The sequence below is a fragment of the Gallus gallus genome, chromosome 1 (assembly GCF_016699485.2).
Source record: "Gallus gallus isolate bGalGal1 chromosome 1, bGalGal1.mat.broiler.GRCg7b, whole genome shotgun sequence".
NCBI classification, from domain to species: domain Eukaryota; kingdom Metazoa; phylum Chordata; class Aves; order Galliformes; family Phasianidae; genus Gallus; species Gallus gallus.
In genome coordinates, this window is record NC_052532.1 from 32,636,415 (window position 1) to 32,656,915 (window position 20,501).

Sequence of the window (20,501 nt, forward strand, 5' to 3'; positions counted from 1 at the left end):
CCAAACACAGCATGTTTACTGTTACCAAAAACTAACAGGCTTATGTCTGGATGTGGGTGAATGTTAGTTCTCTAACTAACATTCACTAGAATGTTAGTTCTCATTCTGCAAGAATGTGGTTAATAGTTAATCAATATTTAACTTTAAAATAAATGTGTTTTTGTTGTTGGTGGTGGTGTTTTGTTTTGTTTTGTTTTGTTTTGTTTTGTTTTGTTTTTCTATCTGTGAATGCTATGGTTTGTTTCTAAATTAAAATTATCACTTTTTTCCAAAATGGCAAGGAAAATATTCTTCATCTATTGAAGCATTACTCTCTGTCTGAAAAATGTCTGTATTTTCCTTGAAGAAAAGTGGCAAATACCTCTTCTGTGTGATTTTGAAAATTATTTGTGATATATTTGTGTTTTTGGTAAGTAAATGTTATAAACACATACTGTCTAATATCTAATCAATAGATTATTTTCTCTTACCAGGGGTTTTAAAGCATAGCCAAAAACAAGTGTGGAGGAACTGATGCTGACACAATAGACTCAGTGGCTGGTTTTCAGATGTAGTATGCTGCCAAGCCATGCCTTTCAGCACACAAGAACTACTCACTGTTAAATTTCCTATCCACTTTAGACGGTACATTTCCCTTACTTTTATTTGCCATGTCTTCACACACTATTGATAATCTGCAGTGATTTTATTTATGTCTTCATGTAAAATCTGAGAGAAACCCAGTAACTGTGATTGGGAGCTCCTGTTTTCACGTCCTGTCTTGGAACTCAGCTTTCTAAAATTGCCCCATGTGGCGCTACAGGTTTGAGGAAGACTGACTGGAAAGTGGCACAGTGATAAAGAATCTAGGGGTGTTATTTGACAGCCAGCTGAACATGAACCACTAGTGTGCCCATGTGGCCAAGAAGGCCAATGGCATCCTGTTTTGTATTAGAAATAATGTAGTCAGCAGGACTAGGGAAGTAGTCATTCCTCTGTACTCAGTACTAGTGAAGACACACATCAAGTATTGTGTTCAGTTTTGGGCCTCTCACTACAAGAAAGACATTGAGGCCCAGGAGCGTGTCCAGAGAAGGGCAACAGAGCCCTTCTCTGGAGCACAAGTTTTATGAAGAGCAGCTGAGGGAACTGGGACTGTTTAGTCTGAAGAAGACTCAGGGGAAACCTTGTTGCTCTCTACAATGACCTGAGTTTTTGACAAGGTGGAGGTCAGCCTCTTCTCCCAGGTAACTAGTGAAAGGTAGAGAGGTTTAAGTTGTGCCCAGGGAGATTCAGGTTGGATATTAGGAAAAAATTATTCTTAGAAAGAGCAGCAAGCTATTGGCACAGGCTGCCCAGGGAGGTGGTGGAGTCACTGTCCCTGGAGGTTTTCAAGAAAAGGCAAAATATGACACTTAGTGACATGGTTTAGTGGGCATGGTGGTGATGGATTGATGGTTGGCCTAGATCTTAGAGGTCTTTTCCATCCCTTATTATTCTATGATTCTTTTTGCACCTCTAGTTATGTAGATTTCTTTTCATACTACAGGAAAATGAATAGCATAGTGGAAAATAGTCATGACCAAACCACACTCCAACCAGTACCAACAGTATGGTGAAAAGGAACAAGAACACACAATGAACAAGAAAGGGATTCTTCAGGAGAGAGCCTGTCCAGGCTCTAGTGAAAAGCATGGAGAGATCGCTCATCAGAGCACACTCTGTAAATTCTCTGTCCAGCTGGCCACTGCAGAAAGCTTTGAATCTCCCTTTTCTTTCATTCTTTGTTGTTTCACTCAACTTTGTTGTTGTTCTATTTTATTTTATTTGTTTTGTTTTGTTTTGTTTTGTTCTGTTTTGTTCTGTAATCTTTCCCTAAATGTACATGTTTAATTCCACAGTCAATACACACAGTGCAATGGACTCCTAGGCAGGCCATCATTTTTTCTATAAGAGTACTTGGACAAAATTCTCCTTCTGATCTGGACACTGCAACACGCTCAGTGCTGCCTGCAAGCTTTTACTATGTCACTGTTTAAATTCATTTCCTGATGAACCCCTTTGTGTACAGATCACAGGGCAGATCCCCCTGGTCATTCAGACCTAGCCAGAGCATGGCATAACCTCTCTACAGTCCATTCAAGCTACTATATCACCACGAAAACATGTAATGTTCAGTCTATGGAAGTCCTCCTACATCCCACAATTCTGACAGAGGTAAGACATTACAACAGTTAGCTGTAGTAGTTGGGTTAAGCCTTTTTACCATTTCAGCTTTAATCCAGACTGCAAACAGCTTCTATTCAGACCCCCTGATCTAGAAAAGCCTTTGTGTTCTGTCTTTGCAGGACTGCTGACAGTAACTGTCAGTTTTATCTTGCAGTATTCAAATAAACACATTAGGATTTAAGGAAAATTTATGATATTTTTTTTCACTTTCTTCTTTGTGAGGATTAGCCTGTCATGCTGTTTCTGACAAAACCCTTGTCAGGTTTTGGGTAGAAGACTTTCAATTTAGCCTAGACATCTTACAGCTAGGTTTCTGTTCCTCAGTACTCTCAAATATAAGGTCTAAAATACTGGCAAATACCTCCCAACTAACTAGTATGAAAAGACAGACTCCCTGAAAAAAAAATTATTCACATATCCAAAAGGTGATTTCTGAACAGGGGGAGTGCATCTACCTGTGTTCCATTGTAGCTGAATAGAATATCCAATTTTATACCATTACCAGGCTGCACCTCTACATGTAGAGATTAATTAACATTTAATAAAATTTTAATGAACATGAAAACTAGAAGAATGTGAGAATGCCTGGGATGAACTATTAAAAAGATTTTAGATGCTCAGTTCAAGATTCATTTCACTTAACTGGTTTTTAGATTGCTAATTGCCTTGCACAAATTAATGATCTGAACCCCCTTTATTTACAATAAGGAGATTAAGGCACGAAAAGAGAATTTTTTTTCACCTGTCTTAAATACCCCTTTTAGATTTTCATGATATTTAAATGCAATAATCTAAGTTTTTGAAAGTCCTAAAATATATCTGGATAAACAAAATCCAGTAGCCACAGACAGTCTCCAGTAAACACTGAAGTATATTTAAGCCTCTCTTGTGAATTTAAGCCTACTTCAACATGAAACCTACGAATCTATCTGATTTCAAATCAGTCTAGAATCAGACTTATTTTTTCAATCTATCATGGAATCATGTAAGTTATGATAAAGAATATTTAAAATCATCTGCAATTAAGACCTCTTTCAATTTCTCCAAGAATAAGTCTAGTCAACAAGTTGGACTTGCAGAAAGCCCTATTTCTGGACATATTTCCTTTATTTATTTATTTAATTCAAGGCCTTTATTCAGTTTTTAATGAAGTAAAACCTCATTTAGATGATGCATTTAAGCATCAGGATTGGTGACGTGGATATCAATATTTCCTTCAATACAATTAGTTAAACTACATTAAGTTGCATTGAAGTAATGTCGATCTTTTCACATTAGTATGGATAATATTATCAGTGTTGTCAAAAGTTTTCAGTCTTTCTCACTTTTATTAAGAGCCAGACCAGAAGATAAGAAAATGTCACTTTTAAATATCAGTGATATTCACTTGTGTGTCCCAGTCTTGCTGTGTATAAACAGTATATTATTTTTTATTACTGTGTTAAATTGGAGTAAAGCAACTTTACACACCAGACTCACAAAGTCATACACTCTGAGCAGCTAAAATATCATGTTAAGACTTCTGTTGTGTCACATGAAAGTACTGTAGAGAGGGATGGAAACAGATAGGAAACTTTCAACACTTCCCAGCTTCTGACTGCAAACTTTCTATAGATTCGTGTTTTAAATTCAAATAGTCCTCATTTGCACCAAACTCAACTTCAGGAATTTTAAGGATGAGTAAGAAAATGCCTAACTGATGGACTAGTAGTATACAATGAAGATACACTGAGGCAAAATCAATAAATATACAAATTGTACTCTGCCACATCTTGGGTGCCTTGGATAATGTTTCTTATACATAGTTCTTTGTTTTCAACTAGTAGTAGAGATAAAAATCTTTTAACATGACTGGGAAACATGATAAATACCAATGATGAGCAGGGTAGATACAGAATCACAGAATCACAGAGTTGCAGGTGTTGGAAGGGACCTCAAGAGATCATCAAGTCCAATCCCTCTCCTAAAGCAGGCACCCTACAATAGGTCACACAGGTAGACATCCAGATGGGTCTTGAAGACCTCCATAGAAGGAGACTCCAAAACCTCTCTGGGCAATCTGTTTCTGTGTTCCCTGGAGCACTTACTTTAAACAAGTTCCTCTGCACATTAGTATGGAACTTCCTATGTTCAAGTTTTAGGCTATTACTCCTTGTCCTATCCCATCCATTTGCTTCTCCTCTTAAGGTATTTATAAACATTTATCAGATCCCATTTCAGTCTTTTTTTCCCCACGCTGAAGGAATCCATGTTACTCAGCCTTTCCTCATACAGGAGACGCTGCAGAATAGAATATTCAGGTTACAGTCTCTGTTATATTTGTCGAAACACATCCTTACTTACATTTAAATTTTAAATCTAAATCCTTGTTAGAAGGATCTGCATTTATTTGTTCACTTGTCCAGATATCCAGAATACCTTTCTTTCTTTCCTTCCAGAAGTGAACATTATCACAATAAATTTCTGGAAATACTTAGCTGGATACTTTCTTAGTAACACTAAGGTATTCCAATCCTGCTGACTCACTGATCACTTTCAAATATCCATTCCTCTAGGCCAAATTCATTTAAACATTCTTTTTTAACATTTATCTTGCAAAACCTTAGCTAACATATGCAGCATTCATTTTCTTCCCTCCAATATCAGCTAGCACAGTTCAGGGAGGTTTTTATCATTACTTTTAAATGGCTGGATTTTGTCATGAGACTTTTTTCAAATCCCATCAAAACTAACAGTACACAAGGTTGATTGGATCTTTAAGTCTGGATCTTCACTGCTGTATTTTATAAGGCATTATAATTGAATTAAAGACACCGTGACACTGTTTGGCATCAGTGAAGATGGTAGGAGAGAAGAAAAAACAAGAATGAAGACAGGAGATAACAAAAATAACCAGGAAATGCCTAAGAAGAAGAAGGAAGGATGATTTCTACTGCTTGATTTTGTGCATTGCTTACAGCAGCACAAAGAAAACAGCAAAGCAGTGAAAACAGAGAAAACAGACATCAATTTATTGTGGTGCATCTCACTGACATAAAAAAAGAACAGCAAATATGATTAGGAACTGTAGTGAAGCTCTTGGGCTGACTTCTCATTTTCAATTTATTCCAGTCTTCCTAAAGGAGGAGAAATTTTTTATTTTGTCTTATATTGAAAATTTTAGAAATCAAATATAGTGTTTTGTTTTTTTTTTTTATTTCACTGGAGAGAAAGAGTTCATCTTCAATCTCACAGAGACTCATAGAGTCAAAAGAGGAAAATCGTGTTGCTAATTAGTAGCTATAAATGATGATGGAAATAGATAATACATTAACTCAACACATCCCTGCAATTTTTTGTTTAAACAGGGATTTTTTAAATATTGTGAACTAGCATATTGAACACTAAGCCTGAAAGGAAAGAGGAATCTTTTTTAAACTATTCCCCCAAACACAAATTAGAATAAAAGTTAATGTAGCTATCCTCTGGGCAGTCTTGCTGCCAAGCTGTATGCTTTGCGATCATAAAACATCTCAGTAAACTGAATTTTAAGTAGCTGAATTTTAGTCAAGAACTTTTATCTCCCTTAAGAATTGGTTCATAGTGACAGATTTTTTTTTTTTTCCCTTGTGAACTCAGACATTGTCAGAGAGGAAAAGCATTGTAGTTGCTGCTTATCTTGGTTTGAATATAAAAAGAAAAAGAAATTTACTAAATATTATTGTCTGATTCATTTAGGACAACTATAATTTTTCCCATTTTTTTCTTTAAAAAAGAACAAGTAGAAAAATGCCATAGTCCCAGCAACCCCCTGTTTCTGGCAAACATAAAACCTAGAGGAATGACAGGGGAAAAAAAAAAAAAAAAAAAAAAAAAAAAAAAGCTTGTTCCATTTGAGGTGGTAAATATGAATATGCAGGGCAGACATTTCAATTATCTTCTTTTGTCAGTAGAAGGGAATTCTCAAACTTCTGCTATACTGTTTACTTTCACATTATTTATAAGGCTGACCATAATATTTAAAAGGACTGTTTTGTTGTAGTTTGCTTCCATATAAAAGCTTCACCAAATATGTAATTAAACCACTGAGTGAATAGATTTAAAAAAAAAAAGAAGAAGAAAAAAAGAGGAAGAAGAAGATGAAAATGAACAAGAAGAACAAGAAGAAGAACAAGAAGAAGAAACCAGAAAAAAAAGGGGTTGAATGAAAAGAAGGGAATATTTATTAATAAACCTCTTAGAGCTATCAATTTATCACTTTGTTTTCCTTCTCCAAAAACATCAGAAGAGTGTGGCAATTTACTAGGTGGGGAGTAATTTGTTTACTCTCAACTGCTGGACCTGAACAAAGAACCACAACAAATAAACACTAAACACTAAACCACAACAAATAAACACTGCTAAATAAAGACTACATGGATATTACATCTTCTTTCATAATATCCAAGGGTGACTAGTCAGAAAAGTGTCTTGTGGTAACGTTTTGTACTGGAGAAACCTGCTATCAATGTTGAGTACTGTGAGCTCTCTGACAGTCCCTACATGGCCTTGACTTTCAGTCAAAAATAACTGGATGTTCAACTCCTTTTGCACAGGCCTGTGGCAGTTGGAAAGAGGCAAATAACTATTTTGAAAGGCAGAAGAGAATGTCTAAATGCTGTCATAATGACAGCACAATACAAAGTGATCTCATGCACAACTAGAGAATATACAACTAACGTTATTCATATGAAAATTATGTTCTCTTTCAAGATGTTTTCTCTTCCCTTCCTTTCCCTCTCCTTGTCTCTCCATGTACAAGAATGTGAACTGATATATGGCTTGTGAAGCACCATGAGCAAGCTCTAATTTAAAACACATTTCCTTTGTAACAAGGTCAAACTTTACTGTATTGATAACCCTGAATCAAGCCTGGCTGGAAGTCCTCAGTCATAGCTTCCTTTCTGTTGTGTAAAAGGGTATGAAAAAAATAGATATTTAAGAGGCAAAACTACTGGATTTATCAAGAGTGATAACATCTATTTCCTGCATCATTCTTTTGTGACATATACTATATATATATTGGTTATAGATACATGTGTATTTCTTCTATTCATGTATATTTTAATGTATACATGCATACTTTTGCACAGTTCTGAAAATATGAACACACCTTTGCAGAATCATGTAAAGAAACATTCTGAACATTTTTTAGGAGTACAGGGTACAGAGACAATTTGTCCATGCCTGTAAAGGTACATACATACATATCCACACACATCATGTGCAGTTTTTGTTTCTCTTTTTTCTCCAAACTGCTGTATGAAAGTTTTCATCTAAAAGTTCACTACTTATAAAAGACCAAATATCTATTACCTATTTTATATATTAACTATTAAGTAACTATTGCATCAGTTATCTTTGAGGTGAGCAACTGTAGCAGTGGGCTGTTCTAAACTCAGTCCCGAACTTTGATATTGAGTATTGCCTTCCTGAATGTTAGAAATCTTTAATATGAAAGCAATAATTCTTGCAGAGAAAGAGATAGGAAAATCAAGCTGAAAGCTTTGCTGGCTAGGGATTTTACTAAAACAAAATCCTAAGCTGTGCAGTAAATGCTTTTCCTCTTTACGAAATTGTGCAGTCACTATTCAGAAATTTAAATTTAATCTTTCACACTCACAAACATGGCTTCAGCATATCCTTTCAGGTATATACAGAACAGATTTTAGAAGGAAAAAAAAATAGTCAAAACTAACAAACGAAACAACCATACAGGCAAGTTAAACCTGTGACAGATTTACATAAAGTTTAGCTTAACAAAGCAGAGCACATTCTTCACTAGAAGAAATTTATATTGGAAAATATCTCTGGCTAAATAGAAAATGTAATTTTTTTGAAAGCATAGATAGAATAGACAACAGAAGATCACTAACACAGTACTTTTAATCAAAAGTTTTTCAGATTCAAAATGTACTTTCTGGTTAGCTATTCTGATAGTCACCATTTCTAGAGTACCCATTTCTTACCCACTCAGTTATGAAAAATGAAACATGGTAGAATGACCTTTTCCTAGCTTTTCCTGTTGGATCACTGTACATATAATAATCATTGTGACAGGAACTTGAATCTCATTTTTTTTTTTCCTACTGTAATGTTTATCTATTAGGTTACTCTTTCTTCTTTGAAGTGAATTAAGGTACAGGAAGTCAGTGATGATCTTTTTCTCTCATTCTTCCCAATACTTCATTTTAATTTCAGTTCATGATCCATTACAGCTATTACTTTTCTCTCCATCCCACATAGTTGCTTAATTAAAATGAACACCTCTAGTTACTCAACATAAAAGACGTTTCTGTAAAAATTGTGATCATTATTCTCAATATAGACTTCAAAGTTTATGGTATCAGTAAGTCCAAATTTTAACCTTCTCCTCAGCTGTTTAAAGCCATTTTGAAACAAAAATCTTAGATGAGAGTTGAATGACAAATATACTACTTACATTTTAATATCAAATTCGTAAAAAAATAAATTACTACTTAAGTCACTGTTTTTTCCTGGACATTTAGAAACACTGGAAAATGTGCAAGAACACTGATACAGCAGGTTCATCCAGATCCGCTCCCCCAGTTTGCAGTGAGGGGCAATGATGAGGGGTAGCATTGTCTGAACAAAAATTTACCAACACATTATGTCTCAAATCTTTAAAGTTTACAATAAAAATGTTTTAAAAAAGAAGACGTTGATGTTGTTGAATGACATTAGGACTTCATTTCTTCTCCAAATAATTAATTATTAAACTACAAAATCAGATTGAAAATATGTGTCTCTGTGTGAGTTACAGATTTTTTCTAAAAATTCTCTTCATTTTACAAAGAGCTAGAGGCAGAAAATATAATCATCAGGGTATAATCATCACTGTCTATGATGGAGGTAATTAAAATTTCCATCTACAGGGTGCTGTTTATTTTATTTTACTGGATTCAGAAATACCTTATGTAATATACAGTTAGTGGACCTTAAGGTTCATCAGCATCCAATAAATTTTCTACCTTTTTATGAACTTCCTTCTTTAATCATATGTGCTAAAGAATTCATTTTGATTAGCAGTGAGCTTCTCTCGCATTGACGACTCTTCAACAGTTCAGTTTTTTTCAGTGTCAGTGTTTGTTCAAAAAGTTAATAAAAATTAATTAATACTAGCCAAAATACTGCAATCTATACTATTTTCTCACTCATCTACATCTGCTGAACCTGGGGATCTTAGCTTTGTTCCCTACATCAATGACAAAGTACTCAGTGCTACTCAGTCCAAGGAAAGAGTCTTTCAAAATGCCCTGAAAAGCATAGAGAATATTCTTGGAACATAATTAATGTGTTGGTCCCTGGTGGGAAAATAAAAATAAAAATAATAATAAAAAAGGATTATTTGTATGCCAAATGGAAGCATCGATGACAGGAAAGTGCAGCTGTTGATATGATGACCATTCTCTGTTAAATGTGTATATAATGGATCATTGGAAAAAAATAGTAAGATTGAGTAGTTGTGAAAGTTGCCCGATTAATGCTGAGGTTTGTGTATAGTTACTGTAAAGATATCTTAATTCCCACTTCTGTTCATGACCTTAATGCAAGACTAAAAGAAAAAAAAAAGAAAAAAAAAAAAAAAAAAAAAAAAAAAAAAGAGCTCTGTGGTGTCAGTTTAAACAAACACAGAATTAACTTCTTGTACCAGGACAGAAACTCATTACTTAGGCTTTTGGGGGGCAGTAGATGATTCATTCACAGTGTCTGGGACTAGAGAGTGGGCAATATGTTTATTGAAAACAACTTTTTGTTTTCTTCCTTCATTTAGATTTCTTAAACCCAATAACAGAACACCTCAGGCTACAGATGATTACCACCACGTGTCATTCCCAGCAAGAAAAAGCATACCACAAAATAATAATTTTATCTATCAAGATAGAACTGGAAAAAGGAAAAGGATCAGCACATATACTCCACTGGAGTATATATAATATACTTATATAATAGTTATATAATAAGTATAGTATACTTATAAAAAAAAAGTTATATTATAAGTATAATATAACTACTTCACCACAGCAGGCTTGAATATTAAGAAACTAAGTAGATAAATAGACAGACAGCTAAATAAATAAATACATACATACATACATAAAATTGTAGATAGGTAGGTAGAAAAATTTCAGAACATACTGTTATTTCCATTTTATCAGTGTAAGTATCAGATTATTTTTTGATGTTCATTTGGACAACTAAGATCTAAGAACTACAGAATCAGCTGTTAACAATGGAAACCAGTGCTGGATTTTTGAAGGGTTAGATGGCCATTCCTCTGGAAAAAATGTAAACTTCAACATGTGGTAAACCAAGTATACTCTCTCTGGGTTTGGGGGTTTGTTTGGTTTTTGCTTTTGTTTTGTTTTGTTTGTTTGTTTGCAGGTTTTTGTTTTCTTTTTTTCCTAAGAAAACTTTTATCATCACAAGAGGCTACATGTGGAGAAAATATAAAGCCATTTTTGTTTTTGCTGTCCATTTTCTATGACTATTCAAAGAGGAACTCTTGAAAAACTGCTTCAGATTATCATTCATTGCTCAAAGGAAATGCAATGTGGGTGATTAAGTGTGAGTATTTCTCCTGGAAACATCAGGAAACAGTGTCTCTGTTCCGGGACTAGCAAGAAAAGTAGCTTCAGTTCTCACCTCCAGCTGTCCATGCCTCCCACAGTCCCTAACCCCAACACAATTCTCTGTGGGTAAATTGGAGCTCCACATGGTTTAGCTGATGGGCTCAAAAATAAATTCCTTATCTGCAAAAAAATATATAAGTAAGCAGGAAAGAGTGCAACCTAAGGTGAAAAAATCGACAAAATAGGGAGTCCTCACAATTTAATGAGACTTTCTTTTCCTTCACATCCCTCTTCTCTGTCAAATTAAGTCAAAGATCTTTCCATTAAGATCCTTTTACTCTGCTTTCATCACTATTGACAACTGATAAGTTCCATATTATGCATACAAAGAGCAGAAGATAACTAACTGAACTACTGTGATTAATTTCAGAATTCTAAAATTGGGTTACCATAGGTTATTGCATTTTATTAAATATGCTTACACTGCTCTGCACCTTTTTTTACATTTCACAACAATTCTTAAATTAAATTACATTTTTTCCAAGTGCATAGTTTACATAATTCAATACAGTAATTGCAGCTCATAAACTGCAATAGAAAATAAATTATGGTGATCCTTAAGAGAAAGAGGTTTACAATAAAATGATTTTCAGATTTTTATATGAGCGATGTATTTGAAATTAAACAGAAAACTTTCAACTTTTCATTATTCCACTTCCAACAAAATATTTCAGACTTCACTGTTATATCTGGTTACAAAAGTTGTATCAATAAAAACAAAAATTAAAACAATCACGCTTACTTTCAAGTTTAATTCTGTTATCAGTCACTGAGTATTAGTTGTGACAAGAATGGTTTTCCTTTTAAGAGAATACATCACATTAGCTCAAGTCAAACAACAGCTTCAAGGCTCAATATTTTTTAAGTCTGCATTTTAGGATATATCTTGAAAATATTGCTGGTGATTTCAATGAACTGTGTGTTATTGAGGTCAACCAGTATGTTCGTCTTCACAGCTTTAAATAGATTCATTGGTTGGCATCAGTTTCTTGCAAAATACCAAATGGTATCTACACTCTGAACTCATTAGGGAAAAAATAATATAATGGATTTTTTTTGAGATCTTCTATCTATGAGCTTTCATTTGTAATGTTTCAGCTAAATTGAACACATCTCCTGCTTCAGTTAATTTGAGAACATTCTACTCACATTCATTTTTCTTCTGGGAAGGTTAGAGCTATATCCAGTGCCTGTACTCATCCAAGTATTTCATAATTTCCTATTCGTATTTGAACTCTGAAAATAGATTTAAACGAAAATGTGGAGGTGAATAATGAATAATGTTAAACTTTTGGGGCAGTTAGGCATGGGTCTAGTTGAAAGCAAGCAGTCTCTCTGTCAGCATTCTGGTTTTTGAGCATTGTCTTGTATATTGAGCCAGCATAAATCTGCCACGGTCAGTGAAACTCATTGCATCAGGCGCAGTACAAAATAAGACTAAAAAGTATGGAGTGTTGAAAATGTACTACACTCTGCTCTTACCCTGCACAATCTACAGTCTTGAAGGCAAATATGTAAATGTGCAATTATATATAAGAGATTAATTTATTTTCAAGAGCCCCAGCATTTAATATAGCAGGAGCCAAAGTGATAAACTGTTCACAAGGACTGCCAGCAGGTGAATTCACATACCATTTCTTTACTACAGGGTGATTAATACTTATCACAAGAGAAAATAATATGCCATCCTTTCTCACTGAGAACATAAAAGAAGCTGCTTTGGTCACCAAGAGCAGTATTATGGACATGGCCACAGTTGCAGCTACACTGAGAGATGCCCAGGTCAATTATGGGACATCATTATTCAAAATACTGGATAAAAATTAATGCTTAAAGGCCATGTGAATGTTGGCAGGATAAAGGAATAATCAGACTTTAAGTATGAAGTTCATATTGATTAGAATGCAATGTTAATTGGAATTAGATCACATGAGAAATGCTTTGTGCCTCTGTTATGCAAATGGCAACTTGATAAAGCATTCAAAGCACTTCCCCAGTATCAGGGCAATGTACACTCAGTGAAGCTAGTGCCAGATCACCCTCACCTCGGGTAACTCCCTAATTTCCAGTAGACGTGAAAGCCCCTGGGAGATATCAATAGAGAAACATTATATACAACCACATTGTTCTAATTTAGATCAAGAACTGGTGGAAATGCACAGAATGAAACATACTTGTTGGATGATCTTCCAAGTCATGTAGAGAATTTAAATCTCTCAGCAACACTATTTCCTTCCATTCTTTAGTTCAATCAGTAATATTTATGTATAACTTATTGTAATATCTAAACCATCTTGCATTCTTTAGATTATTAACCTTGACAGTGAACAGTTTATCCTTCTTTAACAGATGAGCTGACTAATGCCTATATCACCACAAATATTTGGCTTGTTTAAGAAAGAGATGGGTACTAAGTCAGACAGAAATCTTTATCAGAGTAGGAAGTGAATGAAAGTCTGTACATATTAAAATTAAGATACATTTTCTTTCTTCCCTGTTGCTTTCTGAAAGGAAGGTCCTACCCCAACATCTGTATAGTCAACCCACTCCCACATGACCAATTATATTATACTAGGCCTGCTATAAGTGACATCATCAACAGCAAGAAATAAAGACAAATCCTGTTATCAAGCTTAATTCCAATCTTATATGAACATAAACCTTGAAGAGTATTTTCCAGACATATCAATGTCTGCAATCAAGTAGGTTCATATTATCTCAATTTCTCAGTTGCAATTAAATGTAATGATTGCAAATTTATTTTTATTTATAAAGGCTGTTGCTTGTACAATAAAATTTGATTTAATCGACTGAAGACTTATTTAATGTACTTTTGAGAACCAAATGTGTTTAAACAGTGCTCTAATCAGACATCAAAACATTCATAAATCAAAGTAATTAAATCAATTGAACACTTAGAAAATTGTGAACTAAACAGATATTTTTAAAAAAAAATGAGCAATAAGAAATATGATTTAAGATCTCAGTTATCAGAATAGACACATAGGCAATGGCTAGACACATTGTTACTCTCAGTAAATTGCCATATCTGATCAGCCTACCATCCTCTAGGTATCATAATTAGGAAATGAGCATAAGAATATCTTCCCTTTAGAATTCCTCTCATACAAAATGGAAGAATCAAACAATATTTGTCACAGTGGAAAATTTTAATGTTCCTGTATGTTCACAACAATTTGCATATTAAAACCACAAAAATTTCTTACATCATACCTACGATACAAGAGCTGCTCCAAAAGTAATGCTTCCTGTTTCGTTACAGTGGCCCATGATATCAGCAGTAGATACTGGTGGTATGGCAGTATAGGGTGAACTTTCCTGATGGTATTTCATTTTATTGCTGTGTGACAAATGGCAGCAGAGCAGCAGTCTGACAAAATGGTACCTGATATGGAAATGCATATAAAGCAAAGGTGTGTCATTGAATTCCCTCATGTTGAAAGAATTGCATCCATTCACATTCATCAGTGCTTGTTGAATGTGTATGGAGACCAAACAGTGGACTGGAAACACAGTGAGGCAGTGGGTGGTGCATTTCAGAAGTGATGAGAATAACAGTGGTTCACCTCAGATGGTGCAGATGTTTATAATCATGACATGCAGGCTCTTGTTCTTTGCTCACAAAAGGGCATAGCTAGTGGTGCAGACTGTTGAAAAACAGTGTATTGTAACTGAGAATTTTCCCTATCAAATAGTGTTATTGTGCTCTTTTTATCTGATATAGTTTCCATGGAAATAAAAAGGAGACATTACTTTTAGAGTAACAAGGAGTTGAAAGGTCAGAAGTATTGGTACTGTCTACATTAAATCTGACACTTCCATGAGTGCTTCATCATAGTGCTTATTTTATATTTCTGAGAAAGGTAATTACCAGTTTAATTGCACAGTTGAAGATCTGTCCCCCTATTTTTTTCACCAGTGTATTTCATCTCTTACGTGTCCTTAAATTAAATATATAAAATAAATAAATTAGACTTTAAAATATATGCCTTTCTCACAGGTGTTTCTATGCTCTTCTCGTCAAGGTAGCAATGTGTTTCATGGTACATGGGCACTGTTTGAAACCACTTTAGCTGTGCCTGAAGTGGTGAGCACTCATTAAAGCAAATGAATGCTAAAAATCTGATGATGTAACCATCAGAATATGAGGTTACAATGTGTTTTTTAATCAAGACTTAAAAAACTTTCAAGACTTTTAGCAGCTGATTGTTCTGCTCAGGCCCTGTGCTCACAGCACAATTTCATGTATAGTGTGGCATCTCAGTCCCTGTGCAAAACAGGCAAGAGCTTCCTGCTGGTTGTGCAGAAAGAAGTACACAAAATTACTTTTCCAGCTGTAAAAATCTGGTGTAACAGTCATCACTATGAATGAAAATAAACTAATTCCTCTGGTGACCCTTTCTTTCAGCTTCCCTCAAAAGTGAGAGAGAAACCACAGATTAATTCAGGACAGGATTTGTCACTTCAGCTACATAATGAAGATAAACCAAGTTGGTAGCCTTCTGGCTCTAAGATACCTTTTACAGTCAGTGGAAATAGGCACCTCTTGAGGATTATTTATTCTACCTAATAAATGAAAGGCAGATGACTGGGCTGAAATGCGCCTACACCAATGCACGCAGCATGGGCAACAAGCAGGAGGAGTTGGAAGTAACGGTGCATCAGGTTAACTATGACCTAGTTGCTATTACTGAAACATGGTGGGACCACTCCCATCACTGGAGTGCTGTGATGGATGGCTACAAGCTCTTCAAAAGGGATAGATGAAGAAGGAAGGGCAGTGGTGTGGCCCTTCATATTAAAAACTGTTCTGATGTTGAAGACCTTAGGGTTGGGAATGATAAAGTTGAGTGTCTGTGGGTAAGGATTGGTGGGAAGGCCTGTAGGGGTGACATCTTGGTGGGGGTCTGTTATAGACAGCCTAATCAGGATGAAGAAATGGACGAGGCATTCTATGAGCAGCTTGTGGAAGTCACGCGATCACCAGCACTCATTCTCCTGGGAGACTTCAACTTCTCTAATATATGTTAGAAATATAATACAGCACAGAGGAAGCAGTCCAAGAGGTTTCTAAAGTGTGTGGAAGACAGCTTCCTTACACAGGGTACTAAGGAAGATACACTTCCTTACACAGCTGGTAGGAGAGCCTACCATGGGTAGTGTCCTGCTAGACCTGCTCTTTACTAACACTACAGGAACTGGTGGGAGATGTGAAGGCTGGGGACTGTCTTGGGCAGAGCGGCCATGAAATTGTAGAATCCTCTATTCTTGGAGGTGTCAGAAGGGTGACTAGCAAAACTGCTATCTTGAACTTCAAGAGGGCAGAATTTGATCTCTTCAGGACACTTGTTGCAGGGGTCCCTTAGGAGTCGCTTCTTAAGGGTAAAGGGGTCCAGAAAGCCTGGAATGGAAGTTTCAAGATGGAAATCTTAAAGGCACAAGAACAGGCTGTCCCTGAATGCTGCAAGGCAAGCCACAGGGGAAGATCGGTGTGGATGAACAGGGAACTACTGTTGAGACTCCAGAAGAAAAAGAGAGTCTATGTCCACTGGAAAAAGGGACAGGCTACTTGGGGAGATTACAAGGAAGTTGCTAAGGTATGCAGGGTGGGAGTTAGGAAGGCAAAAGCCCAACTTGAACTCAGATTGTCCACTGCAGTAAGAGAGAATAAGAAATCCTTTTACAAATATATCAGTGGTAAGAGAAGAACCTGCTTTGCCTCATAACATTGTTCAATTGCCAAAGCATTCTCCAATCAGTTAACAGTCTGCCTCACTTTTTCTTGCCAGTACTGACAAGCATTACCATCTGATTCTAGATTATGAGATAAAAGTGGACTAATACCTTTTTATTCTCCTTCTGCTTACCAGGGAGGTGTGAGCTGACAAGAAAAACCTATGCTTTCTGGAAAATTATCTCAAAATCTTAATCAAAATAGTCTGATGTCTAGGTGAGGTGTTAATTAAAAATGAATAGAAGTACAATGGGACTGGAATCACCAGATATGTAATAGCCAAAATAATAGTGCTCTGCATCATAAGAAATTTCATTCTCAAAATACCTATGTACTTAACTGTTCTTTTCAGAAAAAATATATATTAAACATTTTTTGCTACTTAGTTTTTCTGTCAACTTGTTTCCTATTCACTCTAACTGATAAGGCCACAAGCCTTTCTGGAGGTTGTAGTGAAAGGGTTTTTAGAGAAGCGCTTAGCATGATGGACACTGACAAGAAGTGAAGTATAATCACAATTATGGCTCAGCATGTTGATGGGACTAAAAGTCTGCAAATCTTTCTGTGTCAGAAAGATGGAATAACAGTATAGTATAAGAAAACAAGAACAAAACAAAACAAAACAAAACAAAACAAAACAAGAAACCAACAACAAAGTTATACACTAGCCTTTCTGACAGTAATCCTGTTTCAATAACATAAATTCAACCCAAATAACTGGTCTATTTCACATTTTGTCCTACAAAATTGGAGTCATTCCAAAAAATACCACATAGTAAAGTGTACCTCCAAATAAAAGAAACCTCATATTACCACCTCCTCCATGTATTATTCCTGTAACCATACCTGCCTGGCGCCAGCTGAACCATTCCAGTTGATTATATTCTCAAAGTCTCAGTGAGTAGTGCAACTAGATTATATGAAATGGCATGCAAATTTGGGAAAGGTGTTCAGACTTCCCATCTCTCTTTTGGCAAAGTCAAATATAGCTTTAACTCTGCCAAAGCTCTTCCACATGTTCATCCAGACAACATCAGAGAAAGGCCTGCGCATGCTGCATTTATTGGACTGGACTATATTTAGTCACTATCTCCCATTGAATTTACTTGATGGACAATTTCAATCGCTAAGGTGTCATTAAGAGTTTCTCCTAGATCTCTCTTTTATTATAGAAATACACTTTTCAGTAGCTCTCTATTCCCAGAACAAGATTTCCATCACTTAATCACATGTTCACATCATTTTCATCACATATTGAGTAATCATGCTAAATATTTTTGACTACAGTTTTCATTTTCTAAGATTTGTTGAACTATTTTTCTTCTCAAAGTTGTATTAATTTCATTCGTTTTTGATGTCATCTGGTCAAAGATGTGCACATGAAGAAGCATTTGCATATACAGAAGTAATGATAGGACAAGAGGAAACTTTTTTTAAATCAAATGGAAAGAGGGGGGGGTTTAGGTTAGATGTGAGGAAGAAATTCTTCACTCAGAGAGTGATGGAGCACTGACACAGGCTGCCTAGAGAAACTGTGGATGCCCCATCACTGGAAGCATTCAAGACGAGGCTTGATGGCTTCCTGGGTAGTCTGATCTGGTTGGCAACCCTGCCCACAGCAGAGGGGTTTGGAACTAGATGATCTTTGCGGTCCCTTCCAACCCAAGCCATTCTATGATTCAATGATTCCATGAAATATTTGAGGCAGTCCACAAAATGTTTCCAGGAAACAAAAACAAATACCAGAAAAATAGGAGAACAGGAGTCAGTTCATCAGCAAAATTCTGTGACGAGTATAGTTCCACTGATGTATAGTATATGCACAGGACTGATCTAATAAATCAGTAATATTCAGACTCTGTGGGAATCTGAAAAATGTGGAGGATGCTTGCAAAAGGATTCTCACTATCTATTTGAAATGCATCAGAAGTTCATGTCAGCTACACAGCAGATCTTTATTTAGAGTAGACGTGCCAGCTTGGGCTTAATGTGTCAGGGTGCATCAGTTTGTTCAGAAAACTGATTTGCTGTGGCAGCACAAATGTCTAATTATATGCATAGCTTACAGTTTTTCAACAGGAAAGAGACCAGAAAGTGAAATGCTGAAATGATATTTATTCCTTATTAGCAGCATTTGCTTACATGTTCCAAGTGCTTTTTCTTTAAGTCACATTATCTCAATGCTTCCCTCCTCCTGTCTTATCAAAGCCACAATGCTACATTACAAAGTCTTGCTCTGTAGCATGTGTTTTTAAAAGTATCACAAAACCTCATTTCCATGAAGTGTAATACTAATTAATTTTTCTTAAATATGTTGGTTCTAAGTTATTTTCCACATCTATGGGGCAGTTAGTTTTATATAGATATTGACAATAAAGGAGAATTATTATTAAATCAAATATTTACAGCACAGAAAATATCAAGTTTGATTTAACCTGGTGGGATGATTCCCATTACTGCTGTGAGGCTATCGACTGCTACAAGCTGTTCAGAATGGACAGGCAAGCAAGGAGGGGGAGGGAGGGAGTGTTGCTATATACACCAGGAGAGGAACAGAATGTGAAGAGTTGTCCGTAAAGAACAGCCACAAGCAAGTCGAAAGCCTATGGGTGACAGAGACTGAGGCTGCAAATGGAGCTGCCTTGTGGTTGATGTCTACCACAGGCCACCTGATCAAGCAAAGCCTGTCGATGAGACCTTCTACTTCCAGCTACAGAAGACATCACTATCGCAAGCACTGTCCTGTTGGGGGATTTCAACCACCCGATATCTGCTGGAAAATTAGCATGGCAAACTGTAGGCAATCCAGGAGGCTCCTGGAATGCACTGAGGATAACTTCTTCAGTCCAGTAATATATGGGTGCACCAGAGGAGATACAATACTGCATCTTGTGCTGGCCAATGCAAATGAACTTGATTGGTAATATCAGGACTGGAGGCTGCCTGGGCTGTAGCGATCATGCTATGGTTGAGTTCATGCTTTGAAGGCATATGAGACGGGCAAAGAGTAAAATTAGGATGCTAAATTTTAGGAGTGCTAACTTCCAGCTCTGCAAGGAGTTAGTCAACAAAACACCCTGTGAAACTCTCCTCATGAATAAGAGTGCAGAGCAGAGGTGGTAGACCTTTAAGGAAGCTTTCCACAGGGCACAAGAGCTCTTCATTCCCAGGTATAGCAAGTCAGGAAAGGAAATCAAGAGACCAGCATAGCTGAACTCGGATCAACCAGTCAAATTGAAGAGCAAAAAGAAAATGCACAGGCAGTGGAAACAGGGACTATTGTGGGAAGAGCATAAGGAAGCTGCTAGGCTGCGTAGAGATGGGGTCAGGAAAGCGAAGGCCCAGCTTCAACTAAACCTGGCAAGAAGTGGCAAGAAGAGAAAGAAAGCCTTCTACAGGTACCTCAACTAGAAAAGGAAAGTCCAGGAGGCATATCCCTGTTAGTGAGTGATGCACACAAGCTGGTAACAGCAGACAAAGAGAAGGCTGAGGTACTTAACAACTTTTTTGCCTCAATCTTCTCTGATAACTGCTCATATCAAAACCCTCAAATGTTTGGTTTGGTAGGACGGGGTTGGGGAAGAGACATCCCTCCCACAGTAAGTAAAGATCAGGTTCTTGACCACCTGAGGAACCTGAACATCCACAAGTCTATGGGCCATGAAGACCCTGTCCCAGAGTCCTGAAGCAATTAGCTGTTGTAATCACTCAGCCACTCCCAGTGATGTTTGAAAAGTTGTGGCCATCAGGTGAAGTCCCTGGTGACTGGAAAAAAACATCACACCCATTTTTGAGAAGGGTAAAAAGGATGACCCCAGAAACTACCAACCTGTCAGTCTCTCTGTGATGGGTTGGGTACACCCTGA